The sequence below is a fragment of the Mustela nivalis genome (genome assembly GCF_964662115.1).
Source record: "Mustela nivalis genome assembly, chromosome: 10".
NCBI lineage: Eukaryota > Metazoa > Chordata > Mammalia > Carnivora > Mustelidae > Mustela > Mustela nivalis.
This window is the reverse complement of record NC_139029.1, coordinates 69,709,780-69,723,116: the sequence shown is the minus strand read 5'-3', so window position 1 is coordinate 69,723,116 and position 13,337 is coordinate 69,709,780. Positions and strand designations below refer to the sequence as shown.

Sequence of the window (13,337 nt, the reverse complement as noted above, 5' to 3'; positions counted from 1 at the left end):
GCTGCTCATGGAGTCCAGTGTATTTCAGCATTTGATGAGCATCCGTTGATTGAGTTGCAGCCTGTTAAAAGTAATGCTGTAGGAGAATTTAGGACATCTTGTCTATGGCACCTAGCTGGAATTGTACTTAATGTCTCTGAATTGGTACGCCTGGGTGGCTCAGTCAGTCAAGCATCTGCCCTCAGCTCAGTTATGAACCCAGGCTCCTGGGATCGAGTCTCATATCGGACTTCCTGCTCAGTGGAGCGTCCGCTTGTCCCTCTCCCTCTGCCCCTCCCCTCAGCTTCTGCTCTCTCTCTGTCAAATAAATGAAGTCTTAAAAAAAAAAAAACCAAAAAACTGTGAATCAATAAGAGAAGAATTATTACTATATTCCAAATAAGGTTGTCTTCTGGGATCATTTGTCTATTGTAGGAAGTCAAGTAAGTATGCTTAGTTTTTTTTTTTTTTAATTTATTTATTTGACAGAGATCACAAGTAGGCAGAGAGGCAGGCAGAGAGAGAGAAGAGGAGGAAGGCTCCCCGCTGAGCAGAGAGCCCGACGTGGGGCTCGATCCCAGGACCCTGAGGTCATGACCCGAGCCGAAGGCAGAGGCTTTCAACCCACTGAGCCACCCAGGCGCCCCAAGTATGCTTAGTTTTTAAAAAAATAATTCTGAAAAACAGGATTCTTTCTGACCTTTTAACCCAGCAGAATGATAATGGGGCTTTGATTCAAGGATTGCCTTTCTAGGACAACATTGGCCAAGGTCAGGCCGTTGATCTAGGCAGCTTTGGCAACCTACAGATACTCTAAGCCTGCTTGAATTCTCGAAAACAGAAATGAGTGACAAGGTGTGTGCTGAATCAAGTCACCCCCTCTTCCTGGGACATCAATTCTTATCAGTGTACCACACACCCAATTCTCTCCTTTTTGTCTGTCTTATGCCCTTCTTCCTTGCAATGCTTTCTTTCTTTTATTTAGCATTCCTTTCAAAATCTTGCCGAAAACTTACTTCTCCCAAGGAGTCTCTGATACATGCCACCGGTTTTGATTCTTCCTTTGTTTTATGTAGTTCATTTATTCATTATGTTGGGTACGGCCTATTCCAATGTAGGCTATATAATTGGAAAATTAGAATAAGAACCATAAGATATTAAGAGTCATTTGAAGGCCATTGTTAAAAATGACAGCTTCCCAGACTCCTTCCTGGAGATTCTGATTTGGTGGACTGACATGAAGTGGGGGATGGGTATAGGTCTCTCTAACAACAGCCACAGCTAGTTCCTAATATCAGGCAACTTTGGGAAACAGTGGCCTCATTTTTATAAGCTTGATTTGGGGTCAGACTGATTAGGATTTTAGGCAGGGCTCTAAATCTTGTAGCTCTGTTGTAACATTAGGCAAGTTACCATGTCCAACAGCCATGTTTTTTAAAATCCAGCAAATGGGGATTCTAATTACTATTATAATCCTATTCTGGTGGAATCAAATGACTCATGTAGACATTAGCACCATGCCTGGAACATTCTAAGCACTCAGTAAATGTTGACAGTTATGGTTATATTTGCTTATAATTTGCTTGGTCGTGTAAGTATGATTCGAGGTTTGGATGGTGGTTTCTTTGGTTCTTCTGTAACACTGTGATGATTTAGGGTAGGATGACCCAGAGGTTTGACTCTAGCCAGAGACTGTTGTCAAGAGTCTGCTAACCTCTGCCAATTTTTTATTGCCCCAACAAGGTATCATTCTTTGTTCTCTTTAATTGTACCTGATAGCTCCATTAAATTATAGAAAGGTCTTCGAGGCCATTGACCTTGTCATCTACTTTTGTCACATAGTAGATCCAATATCTTGCATGATGGGCTATCAGCTCATCATGGGCTATTAGATAGTGATATCTAATAGAGTACACATTTATTTCATGGAATTATAGAACTATCATTTTTTACTTAGGTTACACTAACTTTTAGTGTTTCTTGGGTCTTCTACTCCTGTAACCTTCCAATCAGTCCCCACACAGCATCAAATTGATATTTTCACAATGTGATCACAGAATGTCGTTCCCTGTTGAAATTTCTTAGTCTTTCCCACTTTATTTGGAATAAAATCCAAACTCCTAACCATAGCTTTGAAAGCACTACCTGACTTGGGCTGTTTAGTCTGTCTAAACTCATATCCTGTCATTCGCTACATAGGTCATTACATTCCTATAAATTTGCTGTCCCCTACCTGGCTGTCCTTTTTCCCTAGAACTTTACGTCATTCAACCCAGATGTCACTTTCTCAGAGACCGTCCTTCAACTCCCTATCCAATATTTTTCCTCTCATTAGTTTCTATCCCATTATCCTGCTTTATTTTCTCCAGATTACTTAGCACTATCTGATATTGTACTTACTAGTAACTGGTATTATTTGTTTATTCTAAACTCTGGAGATCAGGTATCTAGTCTATCTTATATTCTTGGTACTGGGACTAGAACCTGGTGTATTTCATGTTCTCAGTACATATTTGTCAAATCAATTGATGAAACTTACAGACAGACTAAAGAACATCTATAGCGTTCAGTGGATTTCCACTTTTTAAAACAGAAGACTCTCATCAAAACACAATATTTGGCTTTAAATTATTAATTTGTGTCTTTGTTTAGTTCTTTTCACTTCTCTTGATAAGCCATAGAATTCTATACACAAAACAAGTTCTTAGTAAATGCTTAGCAATTTAGCAAATCTTTGTTCCACAAGAGCCACCACCAGGGGGAAATCCATCCTCTGACCAGTAGCTGCAGATGATGAGAAAATCTGGCTGGAGGAGAAACAGACCAAACAGGGAACAAGGGCAGGCGGGAGCCAGCTCCTCCGGGGCTTCCCCAGAGCTCGGCAGAGAGAGGCAAGAGGAAGCAGGAGAGGCAGGACCATCATTTGGAACACGCAGAGGAGAAGCAGCAAGACAGGCTCTTTCATGCCAGCCTGAGCAGTGATGGAAAGCTGCCTGGCCTGGAACAGCCCTGGGCCAGCAGCTGCAGCACTGAAGACAAGATGGCAGTGGGGGTGGTAGGAGCAATGGTGGTATCCAGAGAACAACATCTCAGAGAGGTCCTGATGTGTAAAACTGCCTCCCCCTGGGACTAAGCCATGAGGGATCTGGAAGGAGGCAGCGAACAAGTGCAGGGACAAGCAAGCAGCAGTGAAGAGGACATTTGACTCCTCACTCTCTCAGGGGACAGGAAGGGATTCGGAATTCCCGCAGTTGGGCATGTGGGGTCTCAGACAGAAGTAGTGGTTTTGCTGTCACTTGGGTCTTATGTATCTTTCAGTATCATCTTTTTTTTTTTTTTTTTAAGATTTTATTTATTTATTTGACAGAGAGAGATCACAGGTAGGTAGAGAGGCTGGCAGAGAGAGAGAGAGAGAGAGGGAAGCAGGCTCCCTGCTGAGCAGAGAGCCCGATGTGGGACTCGATCCCAGGACCCTGAGATCATGACCTGAGCCGAAGGCAGCGGCTTAACCCACTGAGCCACCCAGGCGCCCTCTTTCAGTATCATCTTCAGGGACTACACATATCCAGAGATGACAGAGATATTGGAATTAACAAGCAAGAACTTTAACACAGTTCTTACAAATGTGTTTGAAGATTTACAAGAAAATAAGGATTTGGATGAGAAAAGGAAAGTTCTCAGTCAAGAACTGGAAACAATGAAAGAAACCCTCCTAGAAAGTCTAGAATTGAAAAATAAAATATCTGAAATGAAAAATAAAGGTCACAATTTACTTAACAGTAAATTGCATTCTACAGAAGAAAACAACTTGTAACACAAAGGCTCATGGAAACTATGCAAACTGAAGCATGCACAGAGAAGAAAGGCTAGAAAAAAATGAAGTCTCATTGACTTGGAGGGTAGTATGAGGTGGCCTGACATTTGTGAACTGGAGTCCCAGAAGAAGAGGAGAACGTGACTGGGATAAATAAATGAATATATATATATTCATTTATTCATATATATATATATATATATATATATATATATTTCAGGAAAAATAGCTGGGAAAAAATCCAAATTTGATGAAAAATATTAACCCATGAGTTTCATAAGCTCAGGAAACTATAAGCAAGACAAGAAGGACAAAAACCACTTTTACGAGCATCGTAGTCAAATATCTGAAAACCAGGGACCCAAGAGAAGCATCTTACTAGCAGCCAGAGGGGAAAAAGCTCATTCTGCACAAGACCTTAGGGAAGCTATCAATTGACTTCTCCGCAAGCCAAAAGACAATGCAATAAACATCTTTAAAGTGCGGAAAGAAAGAAAACCTGTTAACCTGGAATTAGAAACCCAGTGAAAGGATCCTTCAAAGATGAAGGGAATAAGAATAATGAGAGCAAGGGCAAAGACGAAAGAAGGGAGAGAGGAAGAAAGACAGAAAGAATGAAAAAGAAAAACTGCCACATAAACAAAAGCTGAGAGAATTTGTCAATAGTACACATGTACTTGAAGACATTAAGACTTTAAGGGGTAATAAAAATACATTATATGTTTATAAAAAAATAAAAAATAAAATTTCAAAAAAAAAAAAAGACTTTAAGGGGTGTCTGGGTGGCTCAGTGGGTTAAAGCCTCTACCTTTGGCTCAGGTCATGATCTCAGGGTCCTGGGATCGAGTCCCACGTCAGGCTCTCTGTTCAGCAGGGAGCCTGCTTCCCCCTCTCTCTCTGCCTGCCTCTCTGCCTACCTGTGATCTCTGTCTGTCAAATAAATAAATAAAATCCTTAAAAAAAAAAGTCTTCAGGGTGAAGGAAGTGATACCAGATGGAAACTCAGATCAACATGAAAAATGAGGAGTACTGGAAATGGTAGATCTGTGGATCAATAGAAATTTGTTTTTCCTTGCTTGTTATTGAATGAGTGTCACTCTTAATTATAGAGCTAAGTTCTCAGGAAACTTTGCAGTTTTCTGGGAATCAGGAAATCTGAGGCCTGGTCCATTTCTAGGACCTTAAATAAATGCCTTTAATCTCTTACCTTGGTTAGATCATGGGCCAAGTAGAATTCTAATACTTGATATTTTTCTGTTTTTGGTAAGCATTCAATAAACGTTTCCTTTTATCACTGCCAAACACCTCACAAGGGCTATCTCCTCATTGCCTCTCAGATTTCGCGTGTATCCCATGAATCACCTGGGAAGTATGTGGAGTCCTTTTCAGCTCCTACCTGCTGGGTTGGGTGATGCAATCCTTCAGGAAAGTCACCTTTGCTGTCCTAGTGGCTATTCCTTGGAATTTCTTCAAAATTCACACTAGGAAATCCGGAGAGCAGGATGTTTCAAGGGGAGGATGAATACTAGCCAGGGCATGAGGAGGATAAACCCGCTTTAAGTCTGTATTTTAAAATCTCATTAAGCTTCACGTCTTATGAGGTATAATTTGAAGAGATAGATTTCTTTTTCAGAAAGCAAGTTGTCAGGCACTTGGGGGGGCTTAGTTCACCCAGGGGGGATTTTAAAATTATATTTGAATTGTCAGTAATTCCAGAAAGCAAAATGCAAATACTAACAAGTGAGTCTGTAATTGAAATCTCTAGGCAAAGAAAGACCTTTGCTTCCTCCCAAGGTCGTCTGATATCAGAGTAAGGGGGTTTAAAGAAAATGTGTCATTGATGATTTAATAATATTTGACATGAGAGATTACACTTTTGTAATTTTAATTTTTTTACATAGAAAACCGAAACTGCCTTGAATCTACTGGTGACATATCAGGGTTAAAACTGCTGTGAACAACATTCCATACACTTCCTAATCCCCTCAACATTTGCAACGACTATGTATCCCCTTTAACATATATGTTTGCATTGGACTTTAAATTCATATTTTCTTTGGGCATTCTCCTGTTTTGTAAGAATAGAAAGCTTGTCGGAGGTTTCTTTATGATGGGGCTAGAAACCCTGCTCATATCTGAATCACGCTGAGCATAAAAAGCAAATTGGGGCCATCTTCATACTTGGTACCCTTTCCTGGCATAGAATGACAGAGTACTGATATAAAAAGGACTGCCTTTTTGAAAAAAAAAAAATTTTTTTATTTTTTTATCCAAAGTGTTCCCAAATACCATAGTCCTTCATCTCTGGAAATATTGTGGCTTTCAGGGTCACTGGCTGTGTGTCATATTCTCATAGAGAGCACAATTCATCGACTGTGGATATTCTTGGCATTCTCGGTGTTGTTCACGGCTGTTTTACCTCATGAGCTGTGTGACACCTTTCATTTTAAAAAATGCTCTCATGCTTGTGAGGACGGTGTGTCAAGTTATTGGGTCTGTGACTGGCCTTGCAGATGTCCACCGGCTAGAGCTCACGTGTAAGTGGACACAGTTGTCAGTGTTGTGATGCAGGTTAAATGAAATTTAAAAACCGGTGGTATCCAAAAAAACATCTGGTAGAAGGATTATTTTGTTTTGTTTTGTTTTGAATTAATGAGGCAGAAACGCATGCTGTGAATAATGACTGTGAGCAGCCGTGGTTTTTCTGTGAGGAATGTCCTCAGTGTTAGCACCGGCAGGAAGATAACATGTGTCATATTCGTTTTTTAATATTAGTATTTGCATAGAATGATTTCAGGGAGACATACTGGGTTTCCTTCCTTACTGGTTATTATTGGTTGATGATCCTCCTGCGAGGGCTTATGATATTAGGTGAAACCATATGAAATGGCTTTTTATGTAGGCAATTTTATATGGCTCTAGGAAGCAAGAAATATTTTAATTAGTTTTCTCTATATCATTGTGAGTCTGCCACAAATGTTTTAAATTAATACATATATTTAGAAATTGAAACTTGAAAGGCAAAATTCATGTGTTCTCATGCTTGCTGTGGTTTTACTCTTTCTTGTTGCCTTCATGCTCTCAAGGAAATGAAAATTCTATATACAGAAAATCTGACATTTGTCATTTTGTAGCCCCTTGAGAGGTAAACAAGTAAAAAATAAGAATATTACTTACTCAGTCATGAGTTAAAGTCATCTTTAGATCCTTCTAACAATAATTTAGACTTGCAGCAGTTCCTTTATGAATTTTTATGAATTCTTTTTTCTATAGAGAAGATAATTTCATCCCGGGAATGTACTACAAGTATTGAAATGCCTTTCCCCTCCCCCTCCTTCCATATTTCTCCATTTGCAGCTTCAGCTGTACATAAAGGAGCCCTGGTAGCTTCTGCTGAGACTTTTCAGTAGAAAATCCTTCAAAAAAGAAAAAAGAAAGAAAGAAGCAGCTATTTTGAAGACTGACTTTCTAAAATTATATTTAGGTAAGTTAATTTTAGATGTCATCCCTTAGAGCTGAAAGTAAACACATTTGATTTAATCATGTTAATCAAAATGTATTTGCATTCAAGTGTTCTTATATATCAGTACTTCTAGATGGATTTAAATTATATTGACAGAAAACATCCATTTCTTCACATTTTTAAATACCAGTCAGGTTTTAGAACCTGGTCTACAGCATGGTTGTTTTTTGGGGGAAAAAATGTCGTTCAGCCAAGGCTGATCTTGTTTTTCCTTTATTCTTTAAGCCAGGAGCAATTACTTTTCATTTCAGGATTAAGAGGCTGTAACATGGCCATTCGTCGCCGAGGCTCCTGGTTTCAGCATGTCTCCTTGGTTCCCAGCCAGTCCTGGGTGTTCAGGTAGCAGCTGGAGCTGGGAGTGCCTCTCCAGTCCACATTCTTTGGCTATGAATTTTGCAGCCCTGTTTATCTGATGGAGACCTCCCCACAGCGAGTTGCTCATGGTACTGTCACACAGACCTTAATGAATGATATGGAAAGATACTGAATATTTTTCCTCCAGGAATGCCAACCCATCCTACATGCCAACCAGTCCCCTCACTTTGGCCAATCACTGCAGAAAGCCTGGTGCTGAGCTCCGAGGAGACCTGTCCCACACAAACCAAACAGGATGCCTACAAGTCCTCTCTATGGGGCTGTCACCCAAGCCTGTTCAGGGAATTTTCAACAATTGCATCTGCGCAGACATTGATTCTCACTTCTCTGCACTAATGGTTTACTTTGGTTTATACCTTCAATCTGTGTATGTTATCACCAGCTTCAGCACACAAAGATCTTCCTTCTCTTGAAATCATGACTTTACTTGAGTTAGCTTGGGGCGGCTTTTAGAGCATGGCTTTCTCACTATGTCATGTGTCTTCATTTTGCCTTCCCAAACCAGACCATAAATTCCTTGAGAGAGGAGATCCGGAAACTGATCATACCTTACATAGACAGACAGATAGCAGCAAAGACAAAAACAACCACAAAAGGACCGTTGTTGCTCTTAGTAATTGAGAAAATTTACCTTAACATGTTTAGAAGACTCTAGATCATTTGCTCTGACTTATGTCTCTTCTCCTTTCCCCGGCCTGCCCTCTGCTGGAACTGCTAATGAGGGCCAAAGCAGGACATGGTGTGGGAAACATTGGGAAAATGGGGGCTTGTCTGATTGAAAAGCAAGTTGAACCACTGTCATTTGTGAGTCCACATCCTAGATCTTTGAAGCTCCCCGTTATTTGCCTTTGGGTAACTAGTTATCTCGTTACAAGACCGCTTAGTGGTTCAGCTGTGCTTGGGGATGTGATTCCGCCCACTGGCATGAGATGGGCCACATGACTTTGTGTGTCTTCCACTCTTATGTGCTTCTTTCATCTCTCTCTTACAGCCTTCCAATAGACACCAGATCGCGGATGCCCTGTCCCAAACATAAATCCCGTCCTGTTTACCAATCCCTCAAAACCTTCATGACCTTCATATATAACGGGCATTTTCAAGGATCTGGCAAGACTGCCGGTTTGGTAATGCAAGGCAGAAGGTAAGCGTGAAACTCTAGACTGGTTTCCTGTTTCAAAGGGGAGCAGGACGTGACAGATGCTGAGCCAGTCTGTTTGCGCTTGGAGAGGAGAAGCCAGAGTGTCTGATCACTAGATGACCGCTCCCGCGTGCTGGCTCAGGGATGGTGCGAGCAGTCCCAACCCCCCTCCCGCTCTTGGTCAGATGGCTACATGTTATGAAAAAAGGGAGGAAAAGCATGTTTTTCACTTTTGTTTTATGATTAAAAGAGGCACTCTCTGGAGAGGCAGAATCCATTAGCTGAATCCATTTCAGTATCTATGGTTAATTAATTTGGACAACGTTAATGCACTTTTATTATGTAGCCTTTAAGAGCAATTCTGGTAAACGTCCATCCCATAAATACTAGCACTCCTTTATATGTATGAAATCCTTTTTGGAAGGGTGAGTCTGAATTGTTATGCAGATATTAATTTGCACACGGCACTGACCAGACAATACAAAAATGCTTCCTCATAGTTTGAACATTGCTTGATACATTTTGAAGTGGAAAAACTCTTGGTTATGACACTCTGTGTTTTAAGTCAGTGAATAATTCCGTCTGGTTGCCTCCCAAAGTGTAACTTTGAGAAGCGGTTTTGTCATACTCAGAGCTGAATAACTGATTTCTGCATTTCATTCTGTAAATTAAACACAAGACTTTGAGTTACTAGGAGAAATAACACAGTTAGCCAGTAAACCTTTCTACAAAATGACAGCATTTTAATTTATCGTATGCATTAGCACTTATTCATGGCTAAGATTTCATCAATCAATTTCCCATTTTAAAAAGATGTCTCTGAAAACAACAGTGGAGAGATGTCGAGTTCCAAAAGGGATGTTGCAGAAGGCAGCATCAGGTCTGGCATTTGGGGCAGGTGTTTAACTCAATTGTTATAGTCAATAAATCATGGAGTTCGAAGTATAAATCCACTTTTTTAAAGTGTCTACCTAATGAGCTGATGTTCTTGGAATGTTAGAGTTTTAAAAAGAAAATACTTAAATTTCATTATTGAAGAGCTGTGCTACATTTGTTCAAAATTATAACAATGTCTGATATTATTTTAAAATAATAAATTTATTATTTATTTAATATTAATTACTTAAAATTTAAATTAAACATATTAATTATTTAAAATTTAAAATAGTTATCTTGCTACTTTGTTGGGCTTCTACACTGCTTCGGGTTTTTCATTTTGTTTACAGTAGTACATTTCAATAGTTGGCTTCAGAGTAAATGAGTATTAGTACATTTTGATATTTTTATTAATTAGTTGCTTTATGAAAATGTTCTAAACTGAAAATTACTACAAAATAGAAGCTTTAAGGGGCGCCTGGGTGGCTCAGGTCCTGATCCCAGGGTCCTGGGGTTGGTCCCACATCGGGCTCCCTCCTCAGTGGGAAGCCTGCTTCTCCCTCTCCCACTCCCCCTGCTTGTGTTTCCCCTCTCGCTGTCTCTCTCCGTCAAATAAATAAATAAAAATATTTAAAAATTTTTAAAAAATAGTTATGGCTTGAGGAACACAAATGTTTTGCTATGAAACATCATTTAACACATAGGCTTGGTCTTAACCTTTTTCCAGGTAAACTTCTACTAAAAATAGGGTTTGCGTGTACTTCAATGGTATGTAGACAGCATGACTATAGGTTTGTTCATTTTAAATGCCACTAATAGCGCCATCCAGGTCTGTATGTGAAAATGTTAATATTTTATAAGAAACTTCGTTAACAGGGCCACAGAGGAAATGCCAGGGCCTCCATATCAATGGTTCAATTAAAAAAATTAGAAAGGTCTCTCTCTAGCTTAGCAATGCTTACTTACTTATGTCTTTTGGAATTTTATTGAGGCTTCAGAAATGGAACAGAATCTTGGCTGTACTTTCTCTTTTCATAAAAATTTTTTGTTTATATGAGATCCATCATTTATTTTTCAGTTACTGTTTTAATGCCATAATTGGGGTAGTCAGAATGTTCTAAACCTAAATCTTCCTCCTTAATACTTGGGCTCACTTCCACATTTTTTATTGTCAACTGGAGAATGATTTTTGATCTCTTTTTATTTTTAGAGCAATTGTACCTGCATTATCTTACTATACACACAAAAGCTTTTTGAATAAGTAGGGCATCACAGGACACTGGAAAGAGCACAGGCTCAGGCAAACCTGGGTATGAGTCAGAATTCTGTCACTCAAGCTGTATGACCTTGGTCAGTTCATTTAAGCTCATGGCATCTCAGCTTCGCCATCTATAAAATGAGGAGCATTCTGCAGATGTCACAAAGTTGCTGTTAGGAACTAGGATAATGCATATTAAGCATTAGGCCAGTACTTGGATTAAAGTAGGTGTGAAATAACGAGCTGCTATTATTATTTGCCATATATTCCAGATTAGGAAACTGAAACACAGACATATTAAATGGCCTTGGTCAACTTCGGAGAACTGGGGCTCCCAGTTATTACTGGAAAACTGCAGCCTTACCTCTGATCAAGCCTCACTGAGAATGAAGTTGTAGGACACACAAAAAATGCAAAAGGTACAGAAAAATCAGGAATACTGAAGCAATCAGATAATCAATATCTACGTATTGAACACCGTGGATGTATAAAGTATTCTGTGTACAAGTTGGGGTACTTTGGGTTGCAAGTGGCAAAATCCCAACTTGCCCACACAAAAAGGAGAATTTATGGGCTGGTGTAACCCAAACCCAAGTGTAGGGAACTGGGGCTGGAGATGATGAAGTCAGCATCAGGAACACTTTTCAGGCTTATACTCTCTATTTCTGACCCGTGTTTCTGGTTCTCTTTGCAGATAGTTTTCTCCATGCCATGGGGAGCATGGCTTCTAGTTGCTTTGGTCTCTCATCTCATCCTAGCAGCCCTTCTACCATCAAAGAAAGAAGATTTCTTCCCCTTTGGCTCCATCCTATAAACAGTCTCAAGAATGACTTACACTGGATCAGCAGAGGTTGCATACTCCTTCCCCAACCAGACACCAAGCCAGGAAGATGGGGTAATATCCCAATGTATTAGCTATAGAGTAAAAACTTAAATTTATTTCTTAACATGCGTGCCTTTTAATAGAGAGACTTGTAAACACTTGGGTACTGTCTTACAAAAAGCAGAACTCTCTAAAAAGGGTGACTGGAGGCTGACGCAGAACGACATCCTGTTGCATGAGAAAGTCCTGGGGGAATTTACTCCTCTAACAGCTTGCTTAATGCTTTTGCTTCCTGTGGAGTGGGCTGGGGTGGGAATTTAAAGCAGACTTCTAAATTGAGTTCTGAAGTGGAGGAACTTCTCTTAAAATCTCTGCTGGAGTTACTTAAGACATTGAACTGTCGGGGTGCCTGGATGACTCAGTCATTTAAGCGTCTAACTCTTGATTTTGGCTCAGGTCATGATCTCAGGGTCCTGGGACTGAGCCCCATGTTGGCTCCATGCTCAGTGGGGTCTGCTTGAAGTTCCTCTCCCTCTACCCCTCCCCTGCCTGTCTTCCTCAAATAAATAAATAAAAAAAAAAAAAAAAAAAAAAGACATTGAGCTGTTTGCTCTTGGTCCCAGTACTTCAGTGTCCTCTCACTGTTACATTTGTGGGAGGACATGGTATTATATTAGAGATCTGGAGAGCTTGTGACTGGGTGCAGATCCAGTGTTTTGACTTTTTATGCCAACATCAGCATTTCCCCCACTTGTTTCATATTTCTCTTGTCAGCTGGGCCCTCAGTTCAAGGTTACCTTGATTACTTTCTGGTCTTTTTATTTTTATTTATTTTTAAAGATTTTATTTATTTGTTTGACAATCAGAGATCACAAGTAGGCAGAGAGGCAGGCAGAGAGAGAGGGGGAAACAGGCTCCCCACTGAGCAGAGAGTGGCTTCAACCCACTGAGCCACCCAGGGGCCCCACTTTCAGGTCTTTTTAATCAAAAATCTTTCTTAACTATTTTTACTTAATGTTGTCTCTTACCTGATATAGTTTTTGGAATATACAGGTGAGGTTTGGTGGGGCCTGGAGCCCACAGCCAAGAAAGAAATCTTTTTTTAAAAAATTTTATTTATTTGACAGACAGAGATCACAAGTAGGCAGAGAGGCAGGCAGAGAGAGAGAGAGAGAAGCAGGCTCCCTCCTGAGCAGAGAGCCCAATGTGGGGCTCGATCCCAGGACTCTGGGGTCATGACCTGAGCCAAAGGCAGAGGCTTTAACCCACTGAGCCACCCAGCTGCCCCACGAAAGAATTCTTGAGATGACTTCAGTGCTCAGTGGTGGTTTCATTAAAGCACAGGGACAGGACCTGTGGGCAGAAAGAGCTGCTGCTACCCCACGCCCCCCCCCCCCCCCCCCCCCCGCTTCCTTGCTCCCCCACTGCCCCCAGGCATATGAAGGACAGCTGATTATATACTTTGGGGCTGGAGAATCAAAGATAAAGGAAGTTCCAAAAGGTTTTCATGCGCTAAAGAAGACACAGGATGCAGGAGGCCTTACTATTGTC

General features: G+C 40.4%; 1 protein-coding gene across 1 annotated transcript in view; it reads left to right on the top strand.

Moving 5' to 3' along the window:
- ZNHIT6 (zinc finger HIT-type containing 6) overlaps positions 1-11,910 on the top strand; it is a 199,594-nt gene extending 187,684 nt beyond the window's left edge. Inside the window, exons 12-14 of the mRNA XM_082688214.1 lie at positions 7,151-7,277; positions 8,683-8,832; positions 11,658-11,910. The gene's annotated coding sequence lies outside the window, so the exon portion shown is untranslated. The remainder of the gene's footprint in view (positions 1-7,150; positions 7,278-8,682; positions 8,833-11,657) is intronic.
- The last annotated feature ends 1,427 nt before the right edge of the window (positions 11,911-13,337 follow it).